The following is a 12,683-nucleotide window of genomic DNA, read 5'->3' on the forward strand; positions in this document are numbered from 1 at the left end:
ATTGTGCAACTATTATTCAAACAATGGTGGCATTTTGATGTTGTCTGAGTAATTTAATTTAGACAATAGTTTTTTCTGTGTCTGTTGTGCGATTATTATTCCCATAATGTTAGTATTTGATGTTGTTTGACTATATCTTTAGACAATAGTTTTTTTTTTGTCTGTTGTGCGATTATTATTCATATAATGTTAGTATTTGATGTTGTATGACTATATATTCAAACAACAGTTTTTCTATGTCTGTTGTACAACTCTCCTTCAGACAATGATTGTGTGTGTTTCTGTTGTCTAAGTTTTTAAACCCGCGGCCCCGTTCACATGGTCACCTACTGACCAAATATCATTTGGTTAGTCACCGTTCGATTGAGATCAGACGGTTGACAGCTCTCATCTCAGATTTCATCACTTAGCTGTCAACCGTCTGATGTCAATCGAACGGTGACTGACCAAATAATATTTGGTCAGTAGGTGACCAGGTGATCATGACTATTTAATCCCGTTGCACTAATTGAATTCCCACACTTAGCCAAAATTCAACTTTTCAACTCCCTCCATTTCGATGGCTGACACAGAGTCGTTTTAGCACTTGGTCAAAATTTCCACACTCATACTCGTCTCCGCGCTCTCTCTCTCTCTCTCTCTCACACACACACACACATATTAAGATCAGAGGGATTTATCATACACCAAATGCCGCCGGCGACGGAGGAACCTAACAAGACGGCGTCCTCGACAAGATTTATGAGTTCTCGGCCTCGCACATCTTCGATTTCATCAAGGACGAGACCGATGATGACAAGATCAAGGCCGAGCTATGGTTTGACTCCGCCACAGCCTACGCCCCTTCCCGTACGATTCCCCATCCCTCTTCTCTTTTCTTTATTCTTCAGTTCGTCAATTTCTCAGATCTGTTTTTGTATTGGATTCCATTTTCTTTCCAAATTAGTGATGATTGATGGTTTAGTTATGCTTTCATCTATGATTTTACCTTTCTTAATATGATTTCTTGATTTCTTTGGTCCATAAGGACACTGACAAGGTTTTGATTATTTTTGGCCAAATTGTTTGTGCAGCCTTCATGCCTAGAATCAAGATTGGTGGCATCAGTTTTATTGGGTTTTCAATCTTATTAATTTCAAGAATCGAAGTGATATGGGTTTTACCACGATCTCATCTTGGTACTGTCCTATGACTCTTCTCTATTTGCTTCATTGATTTAGTCTCTTAATTGAGTGTTCTTAGTTTGAGATATGCTGGGTTTGCGATATCATACTGTCAATAACGAAAATTTTACACCTTGACTGCGTGCGAGAACTGATATTGTCAAATTGATATTTGTTCATGTGAAAATTCACTTTTCATATTATTTATCTGCAGATTGAAGGTGGTAGTGGACCCAATTCTCTATGCTCAACGATATGAGTAGATTGAAGGTGGTAGTGGCCTTCAAATCTGGGTTCTTATATAATATATTAGACTATAAATGGGTTCTAAAGGTGCTAATATTGAATGTGGATTTTAATATTTTTAAAAGATTATGGGACTTTCTAGTTCCTATGCCTCTTTCCTAATCAAATAGATTATTTAGTTTCTGCTGAGTTGTTCAAGTTGTTGTCTCGAGTAAACCATTCAGGCAGAGTACTTGACTTATTATTCAGTCATGGAATTTGGCTAGTTTGTAGTTATACCCTATGATGCACTGACACAGGTACGGGGTACGGGGTACGATACGATACGTGGATACGTTTTTTTTCAAAAAAACAGGATACGATACGTTTTGACACATTTATAAAATAATATGTAAAATATATATATATATATATATATATATATATAGTGTTAATAAATATATTTGATGAATATTGCATATAAAATGATGGAAGCAATGAAACAAGTAATTGAAAGACATAATATTCAAACAATCAAACAAAACATAAGTCAAATGATCAAAGGAGGACCGTAACAAATTTCCACAAAGGAGAACCCTTATTATTATCTCCCACACTTCCACTGGTTTCACCCTCATTAGTAGATGAATCTGTTGCTGTTGCTGACCCTCGTAACAAATTTCCACAAAGGAGAACCCTTATTATTATCTCCCACACTTCCACTGGGTTCACCCTCATTAATTAGTAGATGAATCTGTTGCTGTTGCTGACCCTGTTGCATTTGCATCGCTCATCTTCCTAAACAGGTAAGAATAACAATAAAAACGATAAATAGATGGTTGCTGCCAAGACTTAATTAAACATTTGATTCCAAAACGTAATTCATACTCCAAAACATTCATGTAACAGACTTAATTAAACATTCATCATTCATGTAACTGATTCCAAAACGTAATTCATACTCCAAAACATTCATGTAACAGACTTAATTAAACATTCATGTAATTGATTCCAAAACATTCATGTGTGATGTAACAGACTTAATTAAACGATAATTCATACTCCAAAACGTAATTGATTCCAAACCTACTGGCCTACTCACTGTAATTGATATAAGATGATCCAAAAATCTGAACATACCTTTAATAATAGCCCACAGAAGTGACAGAACAACCTTCAAGGCTTCAACTCTTCAAGCTTCAAGCCTTCAACCCTTCAACCCACACTCCCACAGAGCTTCAACCTTCAAGGCTTTCAATTCAGAACATACCCATCAAGCAACAAACAGAGATGCGAAGATTGTCTTCAGAGAACTCGACCTTCAAGGTCTCAACCTTCAAGCCTTCAACCCACAGGTGTTAAAGCTTCAAGCTTTCGAACTGAACATACCCACCAGCTTCAAGCTTTCGATCTGAACTGCTAAACATACCCACTAGCTGCGAAGTGCGAACTCGGGAAGAAGCCGAGTGCGAACTCGGGAAGAAGCCGAGTGTGAACTCAGGAAGAAGACGACTGCGAACTAGGGAAGAAGTCGACTGCGAACTCGGGAAGAAGCTGAGTGCGAACTCGGGAAGAAGCCGACTGCGAACTCGGGAAGAAGCCGACTGCGAACAGAAAGTCAGAAAGGGACGCCGCGAAGAAACGAAGAGAAATCTGATGCGAAGAGAGAGATCTGATCGAGTGCGTGTGTATTAGGTTGAAAGTGATAGGAAATTATCCAAAATACCCCCAAAACGTATCCAATATTTTGTCAAACCGTATCCAAGACGTATCAAAAAGGTCAACTCATACTACATAGTCAATGATACGTTTTAAAGGTCCTAGATACGTACCCAGTGCGTATCGTACCCGTATCCGTATCGGATACGGATACGATACACCATAGTCAAAATTTTGAAGTATCCATGCTTCATAGGTTATACCCTCCTTCATTAAATTGCCAGTCTAAAAGTTCAGATCATTGGTTTGTAAGCAAAACAGATAGAATGTTCATTCCTTGTGATTGATTTCGATGCTTCACTATCTAGTCCATCTCAATTTCTTTTGTTGGTTGAAACATATATGTTAAGGTCCTTTGTTGATTTTCAGTAGCTTAGGTTATTTTGAAGGATGAAACAGCCTAGGCTGGTTCTTGATTGCTTTTGAAGAATATGGTAATTTCAGAGAACACCAAGATACCAATGATGATCAAGATTACCAATGTGGGTCTTTACCTTCTCAGTTTCCATTATTATATGTAGGATAATCTCCAGTTTGTTTTTTTTTTCTCCATAGAGATTGATAAGTGCTGCATATGCTAATATACTTGGGCTCTTATTAGCAGCTAGCTTCTCATACTATTGTTGTTCTTAGCAGAATATGGATTGCAGTAAACTAAGCTGCCATCTATTCTCAAGGTGCAGACTTCACCGAAATTGGACCTAAAGTTGCAGTCATGATGATGTTTACTTTCATAATTTAATCAGTTGCTTAAAATTCCATGAATCAACTTTGCATATTCATCGATAAAAAAAGATTACATGAATGAACTTTGCATCTTGTAAATAGACCAGTATTGCTTTTGTTTTGGTGCTTTTGGTTTGAATGTAAAAGCCTCCCCTTTTTTATTTGCAAAGAAACAAATAAACTAGCTTTTATTAATTTGGCTTCTTTTGTCTTTTCTTCTTTGTGATATCATCACACTCCTACACACTTCTTCTTTTGTTCTTTTGGTTCTGCACCTTATTTGCATCATGACACATTGCACCCAAGAAACATAGTTGCCATCCTTTTAGGCCGTCTCTTTAATTGTTTTGGCCTTCTGCAAATATAAAGACTAAGTGCGTCAATTTTATCTTGGAGTTGGCTACTACAAAGTTTGTATTTAATCTTGACAAATTTGTTTGCTGTGCAGGTTCAAGTAGGAGCAGTGTTTGTAGTCACAGTAGTGTCAAACTGTCGAAGCTTTATTTTAAAGGTGAGCTTATTCTCCAAGTGCCAGTTCTGGCTTCATCTTGTTTGCACACGAAAGTTCAGAGTCTGCTGCAAAATTGTATTTATTTTGACAACCTCTCTCCCTGATTATGCAGGTGCAAACGAGAACATAAGCCGAGTATCAAAGCTTCAGGATTCAAACTGAAGGGTGAGGCTCTTTTTCATCTTGCAAATAGACCTGATATTATCAGAGAAGATTACATGAATGAACTTTGCATCTCCAGGAAGAAGACGGTGAGGAACACAATGCCAAGCGTCAAAAGACTGAACATTTATACAAGTCCAAATATTGTTCATTGTAGTTTTATTGCTTTCTTTCGATGCTATTGTATCGCCCCATGTACTCAGTTTCATTTAATAAAGATTGTTGTTCTTCCATACAAGAAAATGTACATCATAAGAGTCACTTTCAGAACACTAATTACGTAAAAACCATTGTCCAAGAGAGTTAAACACAACTAAAATGATAGCAAAAATTGTTGTTGAAGCCACCTTAGCACAACAACACTACATCAAAAACCATTGTCCAATAAAAACTCAAACAACAGTTATTCAGAGAGACCTATAGTCTCAAAAGCGGACAGCCAACGCCATTTTCATCAGCCTATTGTGTTGTTTAAATCCAGTCAACAGATAAAAACTAGTCCTTTGATGTAGAATCTTCATAGAGACAACAGTAAGCATATATGGCGCTGTTGTTCTTTCTGGTGTTTAGACAACAGTCATGTAAGCAACTGCTCTTGTGCAAACTTTACTCAGACGACAGTTTTCTGCTGTTGTCTAATAATTCCATCAGACGGCACAGGCTTTAACAACAGCACTGAACTTCATCAGACGACAGTCCAAAACTGTCGTCTGATGCCATTATTGTTGTAGTGCGTGTCAACTACAAATATTGTTATCTTATGAAATTATATCTAATTAAGATATGTGATAAGATTTCCGATCTATATATACGTGACACGTGTACTTATCCTAACTTTTTATCTTTCAAGATTGATTAAATATTTGATAAAAAAAAGAAAAAAGATTGATAATAAATAAGCTTCATTCTTTACTCACACATTCCTCTCATTCTACACCTACATCTCTTTTGAAATCTTATCATCAAATCTCATTTCTCCTATTTTCGATGGAAGAGTTGAATACATGCACTACTACAAAAATTCAATCAGACGACGCCTCTCACACGATGCATCATAATTTTCCATCGTCTAATTGATTTTTATTTTTTCAGATGTCATTTTTACAAAATTTGTCGTCTGAGTGGTGCCAAACCCCATCTGAAACCCCAATTCCCCCCCCCCCCCCCCCAACATGTATTAATCAGACGACGAAAAATAACAAAACTGTGGTCTGATCAGTATGTTTGGCTGAAGGAGGGAGATTTCCCACACCACAATTTTCTCCAACTCCCGAAGGAGGGAAGTCCAATTAATAGGATACAACCCCAAATTTAAATGGCTTCATTCAGACCACGTTTTTACACAAATCTGTTGTGTGAGTCCTTTTCCAAATTGATTGCGCATTAGGGCCTTACAAATCTAGCTGAAACCCTAACACGTACTTGGAGCAAAAAAAATAACAAAAATAAGAAAATAGCAAAACCCTCTCTCGACAGCTAGTGCCTCACTCTATCTTGACTCGTCTCACTGTCGATTGACAGACCCAAAAACAAAGCCCTCCTCTTGGTCGCCTCACTATCGATAGACCCAGACCAAAACTAGAATATATCCTCACCCTCTACCTAAAACCTCACTCTCCCAAACCCCCATTCTTCTCTCTATCTCGACAGACCCAAACCAAAATGAAAATCCTCACTCTCTAGCCAAAACCTCACTCTCTGAAACCCTCATTCTTCTCTCTAACCAATCTCATCTCTCTGCGAATAAGACTGAGCCGGTGAACTAAGATTGAGCCAGTTTAGCCTATCCAGATCGAGCCAATTCCCTTAGAATGAAACACTGTTGGCCGGACAGTTTAGCCTTTCAGACTGGTTCCCGTCGCATCCAGCCTCAGGTATCAAAATCGTTTCTTTTGGTTGATTCTCTTCGTTTTTGCAACAACTGGGTTTTGATTATTACGTCTTGTTTTCAGTTGGGTCCTCTCAATTTTTGATCTTTTTGGTGTAATTATCATGGGCTAAGCTTTCGGCTTTTTAATAATCTGTGAATATGCTTGATTCTGTTTAATTATCTTCTACGTTGCTTAAATTTTTATTTATATGTATATACATATGCGGTGATGATAATGAGAAGCATATTTGAATATTTGATTTCATCATCTGAGTTGTTGTTCTTAACTGGTAAGACACCGTATGAGCTATTATAATACTGGGCTAGCAGTTCGCGCACACAAACACATAATTTTATTCTTCTCCAACTCCTAAGAGCTAGTTGTTACTGTTATGTAGAGGTAAAGTAAAGGATTTACACGTGTTTTGATTGATCTGAATCAAAGAGTCTGATTAACTAGTTTTAGCTAAGCTAGGAATGAAAAAGCTGCATGTGCATAAATATTTTGATAGGGTTGGAATCAAAGTGTTGCGTGAGGGTTGTACAAGGCACGATTCTAGTTGGTCAGGTTTGTTGATTTGTCTGAAGGTTTATACTAGCAGCTGGGTTATAAAACTCCTCAGGACTTATGCATCTTTTGTATTCATAAGATGATTCACTGGGATGATCCCCCTCATGAAGTCGCCCTCCTTTGTTCTAAATGTCCCCGGAAAACCCCAAAAGAAAACCTTAACATAAGTGAAACTCATACTCAATGGGGTTGAGTTTAGGTTACTCTAATTTAGTTTGGGTTATCCTAATTTTAACCCAGATATTGGGTTAATTACTTCATGTCACACCAGAGAGGCAGTAAACCAAAAATCCAGTCACGAACTTGTGAAACAAAAGAAACCTAGTTGAGCTGGTCGCTCTGACCAGCTCCATAGCTATTTTTGCCCGAACCAAACTATATGTGACATGTACCTCATGGTTGACTAAACAAAGTTAATTTCAACTTGGAATATAACTCAAAAATAGGTACCACGCTACTTGTAAGATATAGAGCCATGCCTATATTTATATTCTTAGGGTCAAATTAGATACTAAAAGCAAATGAATCTCTTTTGGGGTAAGATTTATCTATAGACATCGAAGTCCTTTTCTTCATTTTGATAAGATTTAGAACTGATGAATCCTCCACCAATAGTACCCCAAAGCTCGTTATCACTTTAAACAAAGGCTAAGGCCAGTTAAGTGGTTCTTCAATCAACCACATCTCTTTCAACTATATATTAGAAACTCCATCATAATTGATGATGTAGTAGTGCATTTCGTTGCGCATGAGTTTGTTGAGTCTGATGATATCGAACCACGCTCCGTTGATGAATGAATGCCAACGTAGAGAGATTTGGCCTAAATAGAAAGATGCGATCCAGGTTAAGTTGGATTCTCTAACGAAGAGGAAGGTTTTTGAGCCAGTGATGCCAACACCTCCAAACATAAAACCTATTAACTAATGGGTCTTCGTTAGAAAGCGTGATGAGAAAAAGATATGGCAATCTCACCTTATGGTGCAAGGCTTCTCACAAAACGCCCTGGAATCGACTACGATGAGACATATTCTCTTGTAATGGATGTCATTGCACTCCACTACCTTGTCAGTTTGGTAGTTTACGAATAACTGAACATGCAGCTTACAAATGTGGTTACTACGTATCTATATGGGGATCTAGATACGGAATATACATGAAGGTTCATGGTGAACTTCATCTACCTAAGTCAAGTGGCTCTAGACCACGGAGCGCGTTTACAATAAGATTGAAACGCTCACTAAAGTGATTACTTGATTGGGAAGGGATATGCCCACGCGTTTCTATAACAAGTTTTGGATTCTATCGCGGTTCATGTTGGACATGATCTTCATTGGAAGACCTTAAAGAGTTAAGGGAAACCACTGAACACTTGAAATCCAAGTTTGAGATGAAGGATTTTGGAAGAACATGATTATGTCTCGGTTTGGAATTTGAGCATCGTGTCGATAGATGCTTAGGCATTTTGACAAGGTCAAGCCTTCAAGCACCCCTATGATAGTCCGTAGTCTTGATCCTGAAAAGGATCCTCTTCGTCGAAAGGATGATGACGAAGATGTGCTAGAGGCAGAAGTACCTTACTTAGTACAATAGGCGCATTATTGTACTTAGCTAAATGCACAAGACCGGACATCTCATTTGCAGTAAGCTTGTTAGCTAAGATATAGCTCTGCGCCAACGCGACGCCATTAGGATTGGTGTAAAAGATATCTTTCAGTACTTGAGATGTATGATTGATATGGGCTTGTTCTATCCCTACAGAAAGATAATGGATTCAGACCCATCACACACCAGGAACGCCGCTAACACTGGCCTGCGTCCTCTATCCCCATCCCAAAACGACATGTGTTTTGGAAGGTTTTTGTTAATATTGGGTATCTCTCTGACCCATACAAAGGTCATTCCCAAACTGGTTAAGTGTTCACCATGGGTAAAGACCGTGATATCTTGGAGGTCTACAGAACAGACCCTAGTCGCTATATCTTCGAACAATGCAGAGATTATTGCTCTTCACAAAGTGATTCGTGAATGTATATAGATTGGATCCATAGTTACACATATTCGAAGAAATTGTGGTCTGAAGTCTACCACAGATGAGACAACGAGCATTTATGAGGATAATGTTGCTTGCATTGAACAAATGAAGCAAGGCTACATCAAAGGCGACAACACCAAGCATATATCGCCTAAATTCTTCTACAATCAGCAACAACAGAAGCTCCTCAAGATCAAAGTGAACCAGGTTCGATCTGAGGACAATGTGGCAGACTTGTTTACTAAGTCATTGCCCAAATCCACGTTCGAGAAACATGTGGCAAGAATTGGCTTGCTGAAATTATCTGAACTCCCATGATCGTAGTCATCAGGGGGAGGCGCAGACATTAGGGGGAGATGTCTACATGTTCGTCTCGAAGTGTGAAGGGTGTGTTGTGCTCTTTTTCCCCTTCGACCGAGGCTATTTTTGACCCACTGGGTTTTTGTTACTCGGCAAGGTTTTTAGCGAGGCAATGAGAGAAACACCGTGTTTGGGCAACACAAGGGGGAGTGTTCAAGTAAAACCCTAATTTGTGTTTGGCCCAAACTCTAGGTTACTTGACCTAGTGGTAAAAGGGTTTAATTAGAAGAATCTAGAGATTATCTTTCATTGTATGATTCAGACTCTATGTATTGTAATCCTCTATATAAAGAGGCCCCTATTATTAATGAGAATACACAGCGATTTTATCTCAATTTCTGATTCCCTAAAACGTCTGTGTCATTATTTTCTTGTGTTTTTATATTTAAAATGTTATTAGAGTTTTTGTATAATTAGTTAATGGGCATAATTGCCAAATAAACTATGCATATCTGTATCCATTAAATTGTCATACGTTTAATAAAAATTGATGGTTGTTTAAATATAATTATTAACCAGATTTTACTTCGCCAGCATAATTATGAGTTTTAGTTTGCCGCATATCTATTATTTCTAATATATTAGGTGCAGATTGAGAATAAGATTCCAAAAAAAAAAAAAAAAAAAGTTTTAATTGAAGTGGGTAATAGTCAATGTTTCAGTTGTCTCAAGATGAGTCTGATCCAGCTGAACACGGGTTGTATCTATCTGTTACTATCGTTATCGGTCTCGGTTATCTGCAAAACAGACGAAGGTCAAAGGGAAGACCGGGTGTGCCGGCCTTCAACACTCCGATGCCTAAGTCAGTATCGTGTAAGATAATGATAATGGAAAGTGATAGTAAACAGTTACATCTTTAGGTTGTTGGAGATGACCTTAATGTAGCAGGTTTGTAGGAGCTTGGTTCCGTTTCTTTCGGTGTGGGATGCTTGGGATCCCGATATCGCCCCGAGGGGTATCGGTACCCTCGGCTGGGAGCTTACCTCGCTGGTATATTAGCGATACGAGTCTTGTGCTTCCGATACTTGTGCTTAGGAGGTATGTGTATACCAACAAGTCCCTAGTCAAGAGTTCTCTTGGGTGGGGAGTTTGTCGTTGGTAAAAGTATCGGAAGTTTAAGGAGAGTTTATGCCACGTGGCTTCCGTATAGCCATTACCCCCAGTCCCCTAAGTCCCCACTTAAGAGGAGTCTTGGCTGGGGTGAGTAGGTTGTTGTGTCTCTATCGCGAATCGGTGGTGGGGTTGCATGCGTCTTTTGGCGCATAGGTTATGCCCTTGTGACACGTGTGGTGATGTTATTTGCTTTTCATGTGCGGGAAGACCAGTGTACTGGAGTCCGTAACGTATAATAATGGCGTAGTGGTGAGGAGCCGAGGCAACGGCGCATGATTTCTGTAACGCTCAGGGATGTCGGACACGTGGTGAGATCTGGGGTCATCGTCCTTGAACGTCCAACTGTCCATGTATTCTCGAGGTCCCTATATAAGGACAAAGGAGAGATATGGAGATGGTTACTGTTCCTGCGTTTGTGTTGGAGATTGAGGTAAGGACTGGGTGAAGTTGGAGTCTCTGATATGTAGGAAGCTTGGAACTTTCGTGCGGTGGGCGGAATTTTCGTGTTTTAGGTACGTTGTCTCTTCACCTTTCTGGGTACATTTAGGGGCATTTGTGTGTGTAGGTGTTGTTAAGGGACCATTCCGGGAGTGAGATTTACCGACGGGTTCTGGGTTGGGTTTGGTCCGATGAGGTTGAATTTCTGGTTGAGCTGAGTTTGCTGTTGTTGTTCAGGGTAGGTTTTTAAGATATGAAACTTTGCGGGGGAGGGTCGAGGACAGCGATAGATAAGAAACGACTGACCAGTTATTTATATCGCTCGTAGTATGGCGCGGGAGAATCGCAGACCCTCTCGCGGAGGGGAAGGAGCCTCTCGTGGTGGCGGCGGTGCTTCTCGTGGTGGAGGAAAGGGTGATTGTCACAGTCGCAGTGAAGGTGTTCCTCTTGGGGGGCACCGCGGGTGGTTCCCCAGGAGGTGGTGAGGGCGCTTCCCGAGGAGGTAGTGGGGGAGTTCCTCGTGGGAGTATCAAGGGAAGTTCTCGAGGAGGCGGCGAGGGTATTTCCCGAGGAAGTGGTAAGGGTTCATCTCATGGAGTTCCGAGTAGGGTTGGGCAACCCATGGTGTCGGATATACCTGATGTGGAGGATGTCGAAGTATTGGAGATCCCGCGTTCGCCACGGGGGCTGTTGCTCCTTGGCGATATGTCTATTGATTAACCCGGTCCGAGTATGACGGAGGAGCAGATCGCCGAGATGAGGACCACTTGGGATATTCCATACAGCATCTTATTGCGCCCTTTGAGGGATGGTGAAACTTTTACCACCCCGAGGTGGGGTGGGCATGCTTTTACGAATATCAACTCAAGTGTGGGTTGACGTTTCCAATACCGGAAGAGCTGCAATATCTGCTGTCCTGCCTGAATATATCGGTAGGGAACCTATCGCCCAATGCACTGAGGCAAATAATGGGAGTGTTGCTGCTATGGGAACTTAGCAGATTGTTATGTCCCAGCATTGGCGAGTTTAATTCTATGTTCAAGATGTAGTACTCGATGAAAGCTGGCGATAATGGATGTGTAAATTTTAGGGCGCGCGGCCGCGCTATTATTGAGGACATGCCGTCAAACATTTATGCTCACTGGCGGGGAAGGCCGTGCTTGGTAGGAGGCCAGTGGTAGAATCCGGATATGATGCATCGGGCCCCGACCCGTTTCTAACCCATCTGTGAGTATCGTGATTGCATTTTTGGTGGGTTTTGCCTTTGGTGTACACTAATAACGTGTCTTTGCATCGTAGTGAGGCAGGAGGTTGATTTGACCACGCTAGAGCAAAGGCGTGTGGTGAGGGCGATGGGTGCGTTTCCCAAGGGAATGGGGGGTTATATCGCTTGTGCAGGCTCCCGATTTACGAGAGGTTTGGTTTAGGGAGGCGTCCTGGTGAGGGGTTGCTCTTTTTGTTTGGTGTTTGGTCGTATGCTATATTGTATCCTCGCTAAAGTTGTATGTTTATTTTACAGCGGATATGCCGAGCGAGGCCCCTAGCAAAAGTGATGCCCCATACGCCGATGTAGATCCCGATACCATTATTAAGGGGTTGTTACGAGAATCGGAGATGGCGAGGCGGGTTGATGTCGATCTGTCAGATAATGTGCACGTAATTGACCATCGAGTGAACATGTTGTTGCCCGACGAGGTGTTTCTAAGGTTTCCCGATACCGTGCTGGAGTATCTCAACAATCAAGCTAAGAAAGAAGCTAGTGTTGAGGGGCATGAGGCTCAGGATGCTCGGG

The 12,683-nt window shown here is 40.5% G+C and overlaps 1 long non-coding RNA gene across 3 annotated transcripts; it reads left to right on the forward strand.

The window, feature by feature from the left end:
• Positions 1-636: 636 nt before the first annotated feature.
• On the forward strand, positions 637-4,316 carry LOC112186727. Of its 3 annotated transcripts, none has more exons than XR_002930867.2 (4): positions 637-849; positions 1,074-1,178; positions 1,378-1,681; positions 3,304-3,697. It is a non-coding gene; the product is annotated as an uncharacterized LOC112186727 (long non-coding RNA). The 3 variants fall into 3 exon arrangements; XR_002930869.2 differs by lacking the exons at positions 1,378-1,681; positions 3,304-3,697 and adding exons at positions 3,744-3,784; positions 4,282-4,314 and having other exon boundaries at positions 644-849; XR_002930868.2 differs by lacking the exons at positions 1,378-1,681; positions 3,304-3,697 and adding an exon at positions 4,282-4,316 and having other exon boundaries at positions 646-849.
• Positions 4,317-12,683: the final 8,367 nt, after the last annotated feature.

The sequence above is a fragment of the Rosa chinensis genome, chromosome 2 (assembly GCF_002994745.2).
Source record: "Rosa chinensis cultivar Old Blush chromosome 2, RchiOBHm-V2, whole genome shotgun sequence".
NCBI lineage: Eukaryota > Viridiplantae > Streptophyta > Magnoliopsida > Rosales > Rosaceae > Rosa > Rosa chinensis.